Here is a 16775-nt window from a genome sequence, read left to right on the forward strand (position 1 = left end):
ATTTTCTTTCCATAATAATAGGGGAGATTATTAAATAATTAGTTACTATAAGTACAATTTATTTTAATTATAAAATACTTAGGATTAATGACATCATCTAAGTAACTTAGATTTGTTTCTTTTTATTTTTGATTTTTTCTTAACAAAAGAATTAGTCTAATAATGACATCATCATTATAGAATTTAATAGAAACTATAGATAGGGAAGTGAAACATTTTCATTCAATTATACCGGTTTAATTAGGTTACTCTATATAGCCATTTCTAACCCTTTTCCCTCGCACCTTATGATATACTCTTAGATGCGTGATCATGATTTTTTTAATGCAAACTCAAAGTTCAATTTTTTTTTTTTCATGAGTATACACATGTTTTCTTTTATTTGAAGAAACCACCTCGATACCTCCGACCCAATGACATTTTTTATATATTTTATGAATTTTATGGACTTTTATGTGAGTGTTCACGTTATCTATATCATTTTCACATGTATTTCGATTTATTATTACAGTTTTATTTTTATTTTTACTAAAATAACCAATACTATTAAAATTAAGGAAACTTCATCAACAAAAGAATTTTAAACCGTACAAGAAAAGGAAACAAACAACGCGATGAGAGGCTCGAAGAGAGTAAACCAACCTAAACAAATCTAAATAAACGTTAACTCAATACGAGCCTAACTATGTCGAAAATCACACAACACAAACTAATCTATCGAAACACAAAAGCCCAATATCAGAGTTGCCAAAATGATCAAAGCACAAAAAACCACAAAAACAACCCCATGAGCGACAAACACAAACTAAATCCGATTAACCGACTTTGGACGAGCGTTTTTTATTTCTCTCGTTAGGACGGGAAGTCATTCCATCAACCTTAAATTGTTATAAAAATCACTACTTTTTTTAATATGTTAATTTCTTTTGTTGTTTAGTAAAATTAAAATTCTATGTTGTTCTTAATTCCTTTTGTTAATTAATTTGTTGGATGAGTCTATTTGAGTTATTCTGTGATCATCTTCAACTCTTTCCTGAGTCAAACACACACACCCACACACACATATATTGATTCTACCATTTTCATGGCGTATTTTTAATTTTTATTTATTTTTTTTATTTTTTTTACATTTCCACTATTTTTTGGCTGGAGGTCCGCTTGGAAGCAATCTCTTTATCCGTCGAATCGAGAGAGGGACGACTCTCTCCACTCTTGGAGGTGTTTCACTCGGGGTGAAAAAATGACTTCTCTTTATTCAATGATAGAGGAAAGATTGTCTACGTCACACATCCCCCATACCCCACACGTATGTGATTTGGTTTTTGTTGTTGTTGTTGTTGTGTGTGTGTGTGTGTGTGTGTGTGTGTGTGTGTGTATATATATATATATATATATATATATATATATATATATATATATATATATATATATATATATATAGGGTGAGAATTCAGAGAGAACTAAGGGTTTTCTTAGTGGCGAGTCTATGTATAACCCCGTGGGGTCACGGGACACTACTAGCTTGAAAATTTTTAGTAGAAAATACTCTTTAAATTGTATAGGACACCACTAAATTTAACTGGAGGACCCCATATATTTTTCAAATTTATAGTATTTCTTTTAAATTATATAGTGCACCACTAAATTTAACTAATCGGAACCCATATATTTTTCGAATTTATAATTTTTTAAAGGTAAACTACTACTAAAATAACATTCAAATATAATTAGTACTGAAAAAAATTTCGGTACCCCATTGAGTTGTAATCTTACAATCGTCACTGGGTTTTCTGTGTGCAGATTGAGCTCAATCTTAAATTGAGTCAATTTGTGTGCTGATTGAGCCAATTTATATGCAGCTAAATCTATGTGTTCTATGAGTTCTCTCTCACCCTTAGTTATCTCTGGATCCCTTCAATATATATATATATATATATATATATATATATATATATATATATATATATATATATATATATATATATATATATATATATATATATATATATATATATATACATACATACTATTTTTATGAGCTTGTGCGTTGCACGACACTTGTATAAATTAGTATATTAAGACTCCGTTGGCTTTCGCAAGGAAGCATCTCGAAAGTTCCGCAATCTATGGTGGATGCCTCACTCGAACTCTATCCCATACCCTACTCGATGCTGAAGCTACTCTGCCTTTCGGAACCCAAAAAGAAAGCCGGGCGCTTGGGAAGCTATGCAAAACCTGAAAATTGATACTCACCAAATATATAATACAGTTATAATAAAAAAAAATCATTTATCACCGTTAATATTTGTATCGAAAGTATTACTATCAAAAATCTTGTATACGATAGCGTTAGTATTGTACACACTTGACTTTATATAATGTATGATAACATGATTATGAGCTATTGAAAACATTATATCGTAAACGTTACTACTGAATACAATTACAATACAACAATCAGTTGTTCTCACCAATGTTGCAAAGTTTCTTGAACATAGAGTGATACGTTTATGAGTCCGTCCTTTAAAATACGTATCGCAAATGTCAAAAAGTTGATATACTTTAAATTTATTTAAATATCATATTTTGTATTTAGTATAGATACTTGATTGTTTATTTAAATTAAGTTATATACCTAATTTTATTTAAAGTTTATTCATTTATTTTCTGTACATTTCACACACACATTTGTGTTATGAAGTATAATTTATCCTAAAATATAATCTTATGTATTAGGGTGTAAATCTTGTATACTACTTTTTATGTGTGTACCTGCTATTAGCTGATAATAATATTTTCAGATCAAATATTTAAGTAATTGTATTGTACTTAGAATATGATATCATTAAACAATATTAATTATTATATTATTTATTTATTTAATTTTAATTATTATTTAATTTTATATTTTTGTTAACGTCACTTCACATTCTATTGCTCTTGTTACTTCCATTTATTATATTTATATTTATATTATTTATTTAATTTAATATTTAAAGCAATTGTATTTTATTTAGAATATGAATGATTTCCTTATTTGAGAAAATCAATTAAATAGATGAAAAAAACGATCGAATGACACATGTCAAGAATAAATGGGGAGATGATACGTCAGCATAATGATACGTGCTTTATATAATATAATAATAATAAATAATAGATATATATAGACACGATAAAAGTTTAAGGATATAAGGATATCAATACTTCAACTATAAGCATTATTATTATTATTATTATTATAATTATTATTATTATTATTATTATTATTATTATTATTGAATACTTTATTGAACATCAGAACTAACTAATATTCATTCGATAGTGTAACATATTTTGCAAATTTTTTACACATGCAACATTAATCTCAATGCTATCTTTTTAGACCACTTTAACCATGCCATGTTTCTTAAAAAAGACTGAATTCCACTTCAGCGTCACATCAACATTTCTTTTAAAAGACTGAAAAAGACTGAATACTAACAACTATGACCAACTTCTTTAAAAAGACTGGTCCCACTAAATCAATATTATCAAATATAAAAAAATTAATAATAGCAAAACAATAGTAGAATAGTATAAAACAAATAATGAATCATGCATGTTAAAATATTTTATTGATTTTTCTGTCAGAAGCCCGTCTTTCAACTTCTCAATTAGGACAAATTCCAAAAACTTCATTAAATGACGTAAAATGACTTAACCATGCCAATAGTGTCTTTTTAATCTGTAAAATGACGGAGGCAAAGAAGGTTCCGTTGGCTCCGGTCTAATCAACATTTTCTTTTCTATCAATTTATTTTATTTTATTTAGTGATTCTAATGAGACAAGGAAAAGATAAGATCGATTATGTATTTGCCCATAACTCATTATTTTCCTGTTTAATCATGTAATGTTCAACATCATAATCTCTATAGAGCTACTCAGCTAGTATTAACTAGTAAAGAGGTTGTAACGTCATTAACATCGAATAAGGAAAAAAGGAAAATCTCTAATCGAATGAGTCATAAACTTTAAGTTAAGATGCTGATCGAACCTAGAGTTCCACGTGGACGAACAGGGATGCTACACATCATATATGGTCAAAAATGGCCGAAAGTGGAAAGCAAGCTAAGATAGAATTGAATGCGAATATGGGAAAGATGACTTTTATGGCAACCAAACAGAAAAGATGAATAATGTGTCACAACTCACAACATATATGCCTTATCAATTATTGACTCGATGGGTGCCCATGCACATGTAAAGTTTTGGTGAAATTACACCAACATAAATAAATGATATACATGCGTGTGAGTGATAATGTGGGAAAGTTAATTTCGATGGGTGCCCGCATACTTTTTTTCTATCGACCGTTAGTTTTTCTTTTAAAAGAAAAAAAAAACACTGATTATTACCCAAACGACTCCTACCATTTTGTAACTTTTTCTAAAAATATTTTATTTTCTTATTAAACACTCATTTTCACCCCACTATAAATACAACACCTCCATTACACTCATTTTTATCCAAACATTATTTCACACAAAAAACTCATTGTTATACCTTAATCGTACCATTTCAATTTCTAAACTAGTGCAAAGACCCGTAGATTCACGGATTTGTTCAAGAAAATCATATGAAAAATTGAAGTAAAAAACGGAATCACAAATTCAATCTATTTAAAGTGGCAATTTGAACCCATTAATGGTGTATATAAGAACATCTATAAATAAATCATAAGTTCAACCATTAAACCATATACTTAACATCATTGACACAACCCTCACAATGCTTAACATGATTGCTACAATGTTCATAGATATATAATTGAGAGGATAAACATGAATAACAAATGTTTACACTATTGATATATATGTATTGGTCCATATCAAATGAACCTAGAATAACAAATGAATTACAAAGAAGATCATAATACTAAAAGTTCCATAAACCTAACAAAACCTTTGAAATGTCATTCAATTTTTTTTTAAGAACTCAAAACACCCCAACACTAATTTATCCATGAATATGCTCACGACGGGGCTTAAACCCCTGAAATGCCATTGCTCTTGAATAGAGAAATCGTTCTGAACTCTTGTTGCTAGGTACTTGTACACATGCAAAATCAACACATTAAAAGACATCAAATGACTTCACCAATAACCCATTGAAGATCAAAATTACCAAATGAGGTGCCCTTCTTAATCATTGAAAGAACTACTATGCAATATCTAGGTTTATTATTTTTTAAGTCAGTGACAAAGAAAGAAGCTTACCTAATGAGCTCCATTGATAATCAATAAAAAAATAAACAATTTCTGTTTACCAACTACATTTGAATCTTACTTGAATCATTTGGAGAGTTTATAAGAAAGTTAAAAACTCACCTCCAATATGCATCAATTTGAAATTACCATGTGATTCTTTTGCAATTCATCAAGTTCAACTTTTTTCGTTGTCAAGCATTATAGATAAATTAGATAATCATCTTTTATATGAAAGAACATATTTAAAGTCACAAATCAGTTAGCTCCCAATTGGAATTCTGGAATACCTGATGCTTGAAGAAGCTTAGCCTAAATTTTCATAAAGAACATTTCTGAAGAAAATTGTCAAACCAACTGTGAAGCGACGTTACTCTTTCGAGAATCTATTGATATAAATACATCACAGAGTGTATTACTTACTTGAAGTTCAGATTCCATTGGCTCAGCATCATACCTATGAAAGATATAAGAAACCAAGTCAAGTAGACAATGAACCAGAAACTTTAAATGATGAAGGTTCCTGAAAGCAGAACACAGATTTAACAGATGCTCAACATGAATGTACATCAAACAAATATAACTACTTACACCAATTAGAACTCATCTCAAAATCGTTCTTCTGATCGAATTACAGTTGCTAAGTAATATAATCAATTGGAGTGATTTATGCCATATATAAAAAATCTAATTATATGTTTTGTAGTAAAATATGAGTTACCTGAATGACTGAAAAATAAGTAATACTCCAGATAATTTTGGATAGATGTAGCCAGCTGCTACTATCTGCTCATAATCACATCCAACATTAAGAAGATATTTATAGCCCGAGAAAAAAAAAAAAAAAAAATATTGGTTTGGATTAAAAGAGCTCAAGAATTAATATATTCTAAATATCCACAATATAATTATGGACGATGATAATCGAAACATGCACATTAGATCAAGAGTAACATATCATCGGGCAAAGATTTAGCAATAATCAATATATAATCTCAGCATGATCAGAAGACAGCCATTTTCACAAAAATCTCGTGCTTTTTGTCAGTATCTTTGTGATTATTTTTAAGTGAATCCTTGCATCTAAAGAAGCTGTTCTTCAAATTGTGAGGGAAAATAGCGACACAAAAGACATATAAGATATAATCTTCAAATGTTCATTCTGTTTGATGTAATAACAAAATCAAAAGCTTTTTTTTTATTAAAGTAGTGACCTTTAATCGCAAGGATTCGAGTTGGACTTTCAGCTCTACATGGTCAACTGTGGTTGTCTGATAGAAACACATTTCATGCGACTTAGATGAGGTGACTTTATTCGGGTCGGTCCTGTTCTGTAGTATGTGAACCTGCCCATTCATCATTGTTAGTGCATTAATTCATACTTCACGTTAACTTTTTAAATAAATGGTTAAGCCTGTATAATGACATTAGTACCAGAGAATCAAAGATACTTTCAAGCGTGTTAATTTGTGCTTCACAGTTTTTCACGGATAACCCTAATGCAGTTCCTCAGAATTTTTCGATTTTTTTCATACATGCACACCCCTACTCTTGTATTGTTCTGCATACTCATTGTTCTATGCTAAACTCTCATTCTAGTTTTAATAAATCTTTTGCTTTTCGAAAAAAAAATATATATGTATCATTGCTATTCATTATCAATTGAGAGTAGATCAAGATTTTGCATAGATATAAAAAATAAACTAAACACAAACACTGAGTATGCATGAATTGTACCTTTGCAAAACCAATAAGATTTTATGAATAAGCTCTCGTTCTTCAAATCTGAAAAATACAACATATCAACATCAAAAATAAAAATCGATTTCATTACTCTATGTTTCATCTTCCTGCAATAATTAAACATGGAACTATCATCAAACTATCATCTTGCTGAATAAAAGCATCTACCAGTACGATTTCAATAAAAAGTAATGAACATAGTAAGTCAACATAGTAGGTTAATATTTCAAAAATCAAACTATCATCTTGTAATCTGAAAATAACAAAAAGCAAAGCCATATAATAATGGATCAATATTGCCACATCTAAATGAGAGATACTAAAGTAAATTTAGTATTAACAAATGGCATTCATAATTTTAAAAATTATCAAGTCAACTTATAGGGTGGTCAAGCCCCCCCTTTTTGTTGGTCGTGTCTTTGCGTGGTCTCGTGTTTGTACTTGCTAGCTTCTTGCTAGTTTTTTTTATTAATAATACTTGCCTTTCAAAAAAAAAGAGGTCAACTTATAGGTGTCTCTCCAAAATGATTTCCGTATAAGCTAACAAATTAGCATCAAGATTGTTGTTGACCAGAATTCTATGAACAAAAAAATCATTCGATTATATTTGAACTTATCTCATCCATAAACAATAATATTTGAAAGTATGACAAACCAACAATATGTAGACACATAAACAACAACATTTGAAAGTATGACAAAAAAATAAGATTACCTAAAAAGTATTTCAAGACCGAAGGCAGTCATCATTCATCACTAATGTGAGTTTAAATGTAGAATACCAAAATATATAAAAGCTAATACATGTTCAAAGTTAGCAAAGAGAAAGTCTTTAAGGTTTATAAGATTTAATGGATTCACCTTTGATTCATCTTTGATCTTTCTAGATTGTGCAAGCTAGTAATGGCCTTTAGGATTTCAAGAGCTATATTCATAAGCACCAGCAAGTATATTAAAAAATTAGATAACTAACCACATTCGTTCTTGAACTTCTTCGTGACATTTTATCGAGCAGCTGGTGTTCATTGAGTAAAATAGCATTATGCATCCACTATCAGCTTATAATTTCGTATCCTTCATTCAAAAAGACAAACAACAATAATAATGAGAAAACAAATAAACTGTAATAAGTTATGTCCAAATAAACAACAAAACAAAAGCATCAGCTCAAATACCTTGTAATTGGTCTATCACCCAACAGTTTCGACTTCAACTAATCCAAGTTTACAAACATGGAATTTTCGTTTGAACCACCACCATCTGTTCTGTCCAATTTCGTCGGAGAAACCTCATCGGGTTCTGTGCCAAACACAAAAACATCAAACTGCCGCCACCACCATCGGTGTTATTAAACTGCTGGTCGTGGTGGTTTCTCCGGCGAGTAAAATCGTTATTAGATCTCCAGTGACTTCCAAACCAAAAATCATCACATATCTATGAATTCGATGTGATTTTGTTGTGGTTTTTTTCGAGTCCATCAAATATATATCTGGGAAAGAATAATGATCAAGATAACAATGAATATGGAGACAAATAAAAACGAAAAGGAAGAAGATCTGAACAGGTTTCAATTCTTAAAGCAAAATGCTTGAAAGGATGAAATGAGGTAAAGCACATACTTTTAATTAGGGTTTTCTTGAAGAACATACTTTTAATTAGGGTTTTCTTAAAGCAAAATGCTTGAACAGTACCTTTTTGATGTTTATACTCACTTGATGGTATTACCAATCAAAAAGTGATGCCCTGAATGTTGAAGAAAAAAGATGATGTGATGAAGATTCATATGACATGAAGAAAGCTAAAATGGGAAGGAGAAAAGAAAGAGAATTGTTCAATTGAAGGTAGAGAATAGGCGTGCATATAAGATTTTCAAGGCAATTTTGAAAATTTTAAGTTATAAAGAAATTGGCAGGAGAACAGATGAAGGAAAGCACGCATGCTTCTTTTGTATTAAATGTATTCCGTAAAAAAAAAAAAAAAAAAAAAAAAAAAAAAAAAAAAAACTTTTTTGTTTTGGGTTTTTTTTTTTTAAATACCTTTTTTTTATTAAATAGTTTAAAAGATTTTTTAATTAATGATGTAAGCAAGGTATTTTAGTTTGGTGTCATGTGTCCCATATTATTTTTTTAACCTAGGGTAAAATTTATAAAATGGTGTCATGTATGTGCCATTTTCATAGCATATAATAGACTTCACATAATTCTTCATGGCTAGTGCTTGCATTATTAATCTCGACGTGTACCACGCCGGAGAACTCAGTCACAATCGAAAATTTTACTACGACTGTAATAAAAACATTTGACCGTCTCGATATTACCGGTTGGGATTTATCAAGTTTGAAAGACTTTTTAAGGGAACATTTTGACTTCGAGAGCGCTGACTTCTTATACATTGACGAAGACACAAAATTTTTCGTGTTTCTTAAAACCCAAAAAAATGGCATGAGTTGGTCGGGAAAGCGAAGCTCCTCTCGCAACGAATTACGTTGTATTGTAGGAGTGTTTGGTCGATTCGTAATAACGAATTACGAATCGAGCGAAGAGGGATGGGTGAGCGACGACACGATTGGAGCTTTCCCTAAACGTATTTTTAGGAAATTATTTATTTATGTTTTAGTAGTTTTAATTTATGTTTTTGTAGTTTTGAATCATGTAATCGTTTTTTTTTTTCAATTTATATAATCGTAGTTTATTTTATGTATTCGAATTTTAAATTAATGTTTTTTAATTTTAAATTATTAATGTAATGTTTTAATTAATTTTAATGTTATATTTATATTTAGTTAAGTATTATTATATTTTTATATATGTATTTGAATAATAATTTAAATAGGTTAAAGTTTGAGGTGTGAGTGTAAGATAGGGAGGGATACGTTAAAGGAATGTTAAAGTATCTTGTATTGATGTGGCGCTGATGTTGAAGAGAGAAGTTCAGTTAGTGAGGCTCAAAATAAAGAATGGTCTAACCCTTGGATCACCGAATTGCGGCATCATTGTAAGGCCTGTAAGGCCACTCCCTATGTGGGAATGAGAGGACCCGTTAATACATGCCAAACAAATAACAAAGATAAGGAGCAATTCGTGAAAGGCCATGTTAGTCACTGTTGCGACGGAAGTTTGGCAAAAAAGGGGTGGGTCTCATATTTTTATTTTATTTTGTACATTGTGCTTGATTATTTGTGCATGTTGTATTTTACGAGTATATTTGAGAATATTATCTAATGAAAGATAGAGGGGGTTTAGCTAAAGAAATGTTAAAGTTTTTGTACTGCTATGACGCTGATGTAGAATAGAAGTTTTGTTAAGGACTGTTAACATATGGGGTGGCCTAAATACTTTTAAGAAAATTAATTCACACGGTGATATATGTTGGGATCGATCCTGACCACATACCACTTTTTGGATCGATCACCATCACAATAAGAACCACACAACCATGTATAAGTCAATAATGAATCAGCAAAACATAAAAGTAACGCACACACAATATTTTACGTGGAAAACCTCTTAAGGGAGAGTAAAAATCATAGGACCAGCGACCACTTAAATTTCACTATATACAAAAATGTTACAAGAATGAACGCTATTTACAACTCTTGAATATTATCACGTATCAATCAACACCTCTCATAACGGTTGATTACAATAACGAAATTCGATTCCATCGTTATTGAATCACCGAAACCACCGCATGAAATGAGTAAGATGACATTCATACATTCTTTACTTTTATATCTCTACCTCATCTACTTTTTTTCTACCTACAATAGCTCAGATTTATAACTACAATATTCCCTCTCATCATTTCCCATCAAAAAAGTTCCCCATAAAAACTCACTCAAAAACTTCTCACCAATAAACTTACAATATTTAGATAACTTAGATCAATCAATATTTAACAACGAGAAAATGTAAAATTATTTTTTTTTTAGCTAAATGAACAGTGAATATGGGCAATATAATTGAGAAATGATATATAGATCAATATATTTGTAAAAAATTTAAAATTCGTTTTTCAGGACGTCAATTTTTATCAAGATGTATATTACCGACTTAACATATATTTATGTATTATTTATAAGTGTACATGTTTAAAGCAATCAATCAACATTTTGTAAGGTAGCGATGGGGTCGGGGTTATTATCGCTGCATCGGCATAGTCGTAACGGGAGATGATCGCAACGGGTGGTTTAGTCCCCCTCGGGTGATCTCAATCGCTGTTAAAAAAAAAAAAAAAAAACATTTTGTAAATTCTTACCTTCACATGTGCATTAACAAAGTTGAGATTATTCACAGTTTAATTTATGTTCTTCTCTTTTCCTAGAAAAAAGGTACTTCCCCTTGCATTATATCCCCCGCACATACATATACATTGATAAAATGGAGTACCAGGACGATAAAGAAAATAGACCGTATAGTAATTATCAAATCTGAAAGTAAGTTAGTCCAACCAATCTTGCTTCTACAATAGAATGAACACATTAACATGTAACCAACTCCATATATTGACAAGTTAATCAATCATCCAAAATGACAATAGAATCTAAACAATAAGAATTGTCCACAAAACGTGTGCAATCTCATATTTAAACAATGAAACGTTCTCAACACCGGTTATACTAGCTTTGAATTTTTTTTTTTCTGACATGGCCAAATCAGTCTTCCCAACACCGATTTACTAGTTTTGAAAAAAAAAAAAAGTTTCAAAATACTATTTTGTAAATTGCTTTAAAAAACCCACTACTTAAAAAAAAAAAAAAAAAAAAAAAAACTCAAAAGGCCGGTATACAAGCATTCTGCTACTCAATTAATCCGGCCCACAAGAAAAAGTTGAAGACTATTTGGATATCTTAAACAATTGTCCACTTTCATCAAAGCATATGAACTAAAACTAATTTGAAACTCAGATTCCCACAGATAATAGATAATCCATGTTAAATTATTAGTCATTAAGTTAGAAATCATAATCAGAGTATCGCAGCCCCTTTATTCACGCAATCATTTTATTCTTATATATATATATATATATATATATATATATATATATATATATATATATATATATATATATATATATATATATATATATATTGGTAGGATCAAGGGGAAGCGGAGGGAAGCAATTTTTTTTATCTTCGTTTTTTTAAAAAACTTTGTTCACGAACATTATATATTGGATGAAAATATGAACATTTAATAAAGACACTTTGTGATAAATGTTTTTATTTTGGCGAAAAAATGCTCGAAGAAGTAATATATAACAATTATCGTGTTTTTCGAGCGTATGTTGAGGTTTTAGATATTAGGGGTTAGATATTTGAGTTTAGATATTAGGGTTTATAGGGTTTAGATATTAGGGTTTAGAAATTTAGGGCTTAGGGTTTAGATTTAGGGTTTATATTTAGGATTTAGATTGAGTTTTTAACACGAACGGTTTAGAGTTTAGGGTTTAGGGTTTAGGGTTTAGGGTTTGGTGTTTTGGGTTTATGGAATAAACCCAAAACACCAAACCCTAAACTCTAAACTCTAAATCGGGCTAAATTTTACTTCACGAAACATGAAAGAAAAAAAACGTTCACATTCTTCACGAACAATATTATCTTGAATGTTATTTTTGTCGATCGTTTTCCCGCCTAAATAATAACATTCATCACGAAGTGTCTCTTCTAAATGTTCATATTTTCGTGTGATCTTGATGCCAGAAAAAAAAAATTTAAAAAAACGAAAGAAATTTTTTTTTTGCTTCCCCCACTTCCCCCGATTGGTTACTTCCTCATTGATCCTGCCCCTATATATATATATATATATATATATATATATATATATATATATATATATATATATATATATATATATATATATATATATTAAAGGGATCAAATGAGAACTTTTTTTTGTGTGAGAACCCTAAAAACTCAAAAATACACTGACATCGAGCAAAAAGGGGAAATTCGAGCAAAAATGAGACACGGACGAACAAAAAAAAGGGGAAGTCGAGCAAAAAATGGGAAGGAGGAACAAAAAAAAAGGCGCCAAAAAAAAAGGTGATAGTCGAACAAAAAACGTGATAGTCGAACAAAATGTGTTCTACATTTAATGATAGTCGAACAAAGAAATGTAGAACACACGGGTAGTCGAACAAAAATGTGTTCTACATTATAATATAATATTATTATTATAATATTATATTATTATTATAATACTATTTTTTTTACGGCGATATCTACATCGAATGTTCTCATTTGTCCACACACACGTTAGGAAGAAAGTCAATTCGCGGCGATGTTGGCAGTACCATCGAAGGTTGGGAAAATCCCAGAGACCTTCTCAAATCATTGATGTTGGCAGTACCATCAAATGTTTGAAACTCCCTGCTTGGAATGAGAATCGAACCTGAGTTGGCAGTACCCCAAATTGAATCTCACTTCATACCACTCAAGTCAAACTTAAGTGGTATTATAATACTAATTTAACCTCTTACCGCCATTAACCCTTATATACTAAAAGGCATGGCTAAATATGTAGTTTTACTTGATTCAGATTGTAGTTTTGAGTTTGTATTCACACTACAATCGGTCCCTCAAATTCGGCTCAATTTACACAACAGCCCCTCAAGTTTACACTTTTTCACGGGCAGAAAGTGTAAACCTATAATTTTATTAAAATAAAATAAACTAATTCCCCCGAATTTATAACAGGTTCTATCTTCTCGCTCGGTGCGAGTTAAATTTTTTCAAGACCGCCGTTCAACTCGAAAAAACCTCACGAACCCAACGGGACTAACTATACGCGAAACAGACACTTTTTGAAAAACACTTAACACAACGATAGCCCGTATCTTTCTGTTCGCCGCAAGTTAAATTTTTCCGACAACACCGTTACACTCGAAAAAAATTTATGAACAAAACGAAACTAACTACGTTCGAAACGGACACTTTTTAAAAAACGCTTAAGACAACGACATCTAAAACGGCGCTTAAGACTTGTGCCGTTTTCCCCTCTGTAAATACACAACGCTACGTTAAATATGAATACACAGGCCGAAAGCCCCCGCCGCATCGCGCGGGCAGGATCCGGACTAGTTAAATAAAAAAAATGAAAGGTGAATTTGCAAATAAAGATAATAAACCTTGAATAAGTCATGACATAAGTAAGACTTCATTTATCTATCTATAAGAGTACATATGTAAAATTACCTAATTCGTTACACGTTGTTGGCGTAAAATGTTCTTAAGAGAACGAACTTTGTTTATATACTCCGTATCATATATATTGAAATTTATATTATATAATAAATTTTTTGGAAACTTGTATATAATAATGAGGAAAATAAAAGATATGATGGTTATCTAGCCAGCTAGCCACTAGTTATTTCCAACAGACATGGAACGAATCATTGTGAAGTCTATATAAGGGATAATCAACTTCACTTGTTAGTCACCAAAATCATAATAGTAAGTGTTCCTGTGCAACACAATTGTAGAACCACTTACCAAATTTAAAGTTTCACTTAATTAATTAGGAAAGCTTTCTAGGCCGGGTTTCATACAATCATGTTTAGCTAAGTTTGTTAGACACATAATAAACGTTGATTGCCTAACACGTTCGATCATTTGGAAATATGGTAAGGTAAAAGGGTGGTGACAGAAGAGAGTGAGCACACATAGTCATTCTTGCAAATTAGTTAATGATTATATATACATATGCTTGATGCTTGAAGCTACGTAAGCTCACCCTCTATCTGTCACATCCCCTCTCTTCAATTTATGTTCCTTTTATTTTTGTTTGTTTTAATAGCATGAGTTATGAGTTGTATGAGTTATGAGTAATGACTCTATTAATCGAGTCAACAACAAACGTTGATTTATTAGCAACTTGATTGCCGCTTAAATCCTAAATTGAAATTCGAGCAGGTTTAAAACTCATGGAAATTTAATTCTATCATTTCCATGACGTCTCACACATTTTCCTTATTAACCTACTTATTGGCCGGAGGTTCATTCAGAGGCAATCTATCTGTCCATAGAAGTCTAAGAGGGAGGACTTTCTCTATTCGTGAGGTGTTTTACTCTGAGTGGAGAAATAACTTCTCTTTATTTTAGGATAGGAGAATGATTGTCTACATCTTACCTCCCCATACCCCACATATGTGAGATTGGGTTTTGTTGTTGTTGTAATAGCATGAGTTAAAGTTAATTAACAAAAGGGACAATGGCCTAGCTAGCAAAACATATATGACCTTCTGACGATGAGGTTGTGAGTCCAGGTTCAGGGTGGCGGACATATGTATATATTCGTGAAAAAATATATAAATTTGTATTGGGGAGTGCCGAGTGTGAGTTCGTTGTCTTTCTAAAAAAAAATAATACTACGTACGATCTACTAATTAAAGGCAAGAGAATAAGAGGATCGAGGAATGGTGACAGAAGAGAGTGAGCACACATGGGCTTTTCTTGCAAATATTCATATGCTTGAAGCTACGTGTGCTCACCCTCTATCTGTCACCAACCACTCTAATTATATCTCTTGTTCTTCTTATAGGAGCTAGACACAATTTGTTAATTAGCTAATGGTATGTGGCACTCGAGAGGCAATCATTAGAAGTTTCAGTTACCGTTCAATTGAATTGGACTAAATAGAAAAGTAAGGAAAATAAAATTTTGAAAAACAGATGAGAGCTAAAGAATTACTCGTAAACACTGTCAACGGTGAGTCTCAAACCTCTGATTATTAGTCTTCCACTATAGTTATTGATATCGAAAAATGGATGATTTTCTGAAATAAGCTTAAACTTTTTTCTATACACCTTATATATAAAAGTTGTGAAATCCGTCTTATTTAATTGTTTCTCTTATGTTTTTACAGGTTTAATCAATTTCTACCTTTTTTTAATTGATTCTTGATCGACCAAGAGTTTTTTTTTTAGGAAAATATAATTTAGTAAATTCTAAGACTAGATGCATATATGTAACAACCCATTTTATAAAGTATTATTTTATCATTGTATGGTGTTTGTTAACTTGACTTTTGTTAGGAGAAAGGACCATAGTTGCAAGAAAAGGACCAAGGATGCAAAGTAAAAGTTTGGGCATGGACTGAAAGTGTAAATAGGTGTTTAAACACTCTTTTAAGAATCTGGAGAGCAGCTATTATTTCTAAATTGCTGAAATTATTTAGAAAGAGCGAGAGTTGAGAGATAGTGGGAATTCTGGGTAAATCAAACAAGAACCCTTGAAATTTCTTCATGCAAGTTAAATTTTGGGTGTAATCTACCTTCCTAACTCTAGCTTGAGCCATTGGAACCCTAGATTCTCCAATCTTCATCTTCAATTTGTAGGTTTTGTCAGGGCCGGTCCCGAAAATTCGAGTGCCCTGATCGAGAAGAAAAAAAGGGCCCTCTGAAATCAGAATTTCTCGGTTTTGAACCGGTTTTTTTCGACTTTGATTTTTTCCGAGATTTGATTTTTACGTGTTAGAAATTTAGCGGACAATTGCAATATAATTGGGACAGAATGAGTAATTAGTAGTAATATTATTTGCTCATATCAAACTTTCTGGTTGACATTGTGTTATGGTAGTCATGTTTACAAACTTTAGAAGAAATGTAAAAGACTAGTTGTCTCATAGAACACTGAGTTAATTCCATTTATATTGTTTTGTTGTATATTAAAAATTTTAAATGGTGCAATTGCTTAGTCCACTCCACGTATCTGGTTAATGTTACTCGCATGTTTATCGATCAATCCATTTTATGGGTTGAAAATTTTAAATGGTGCAATTGCTTAG

Source organism: Rutidosis leptorrhynchoides, chromosome 3 (genome assembly GCF_046630445.1).
Source record: "Rutidosis leptorrhynchoides isolate AG116_Rl617_1_P2 chromosome 3, CSIRO_AGI_Rlap_v1, whole genome shotgun sequence".
NCBI classification, from domain to species: domain Eukaryota; kingdom Viridiplantae; phylum Streptophyta; class Magnoliopsida; order Asterales; family Asteraceae; genus Rutidosis; species Rutidosis leptorrhynchoides.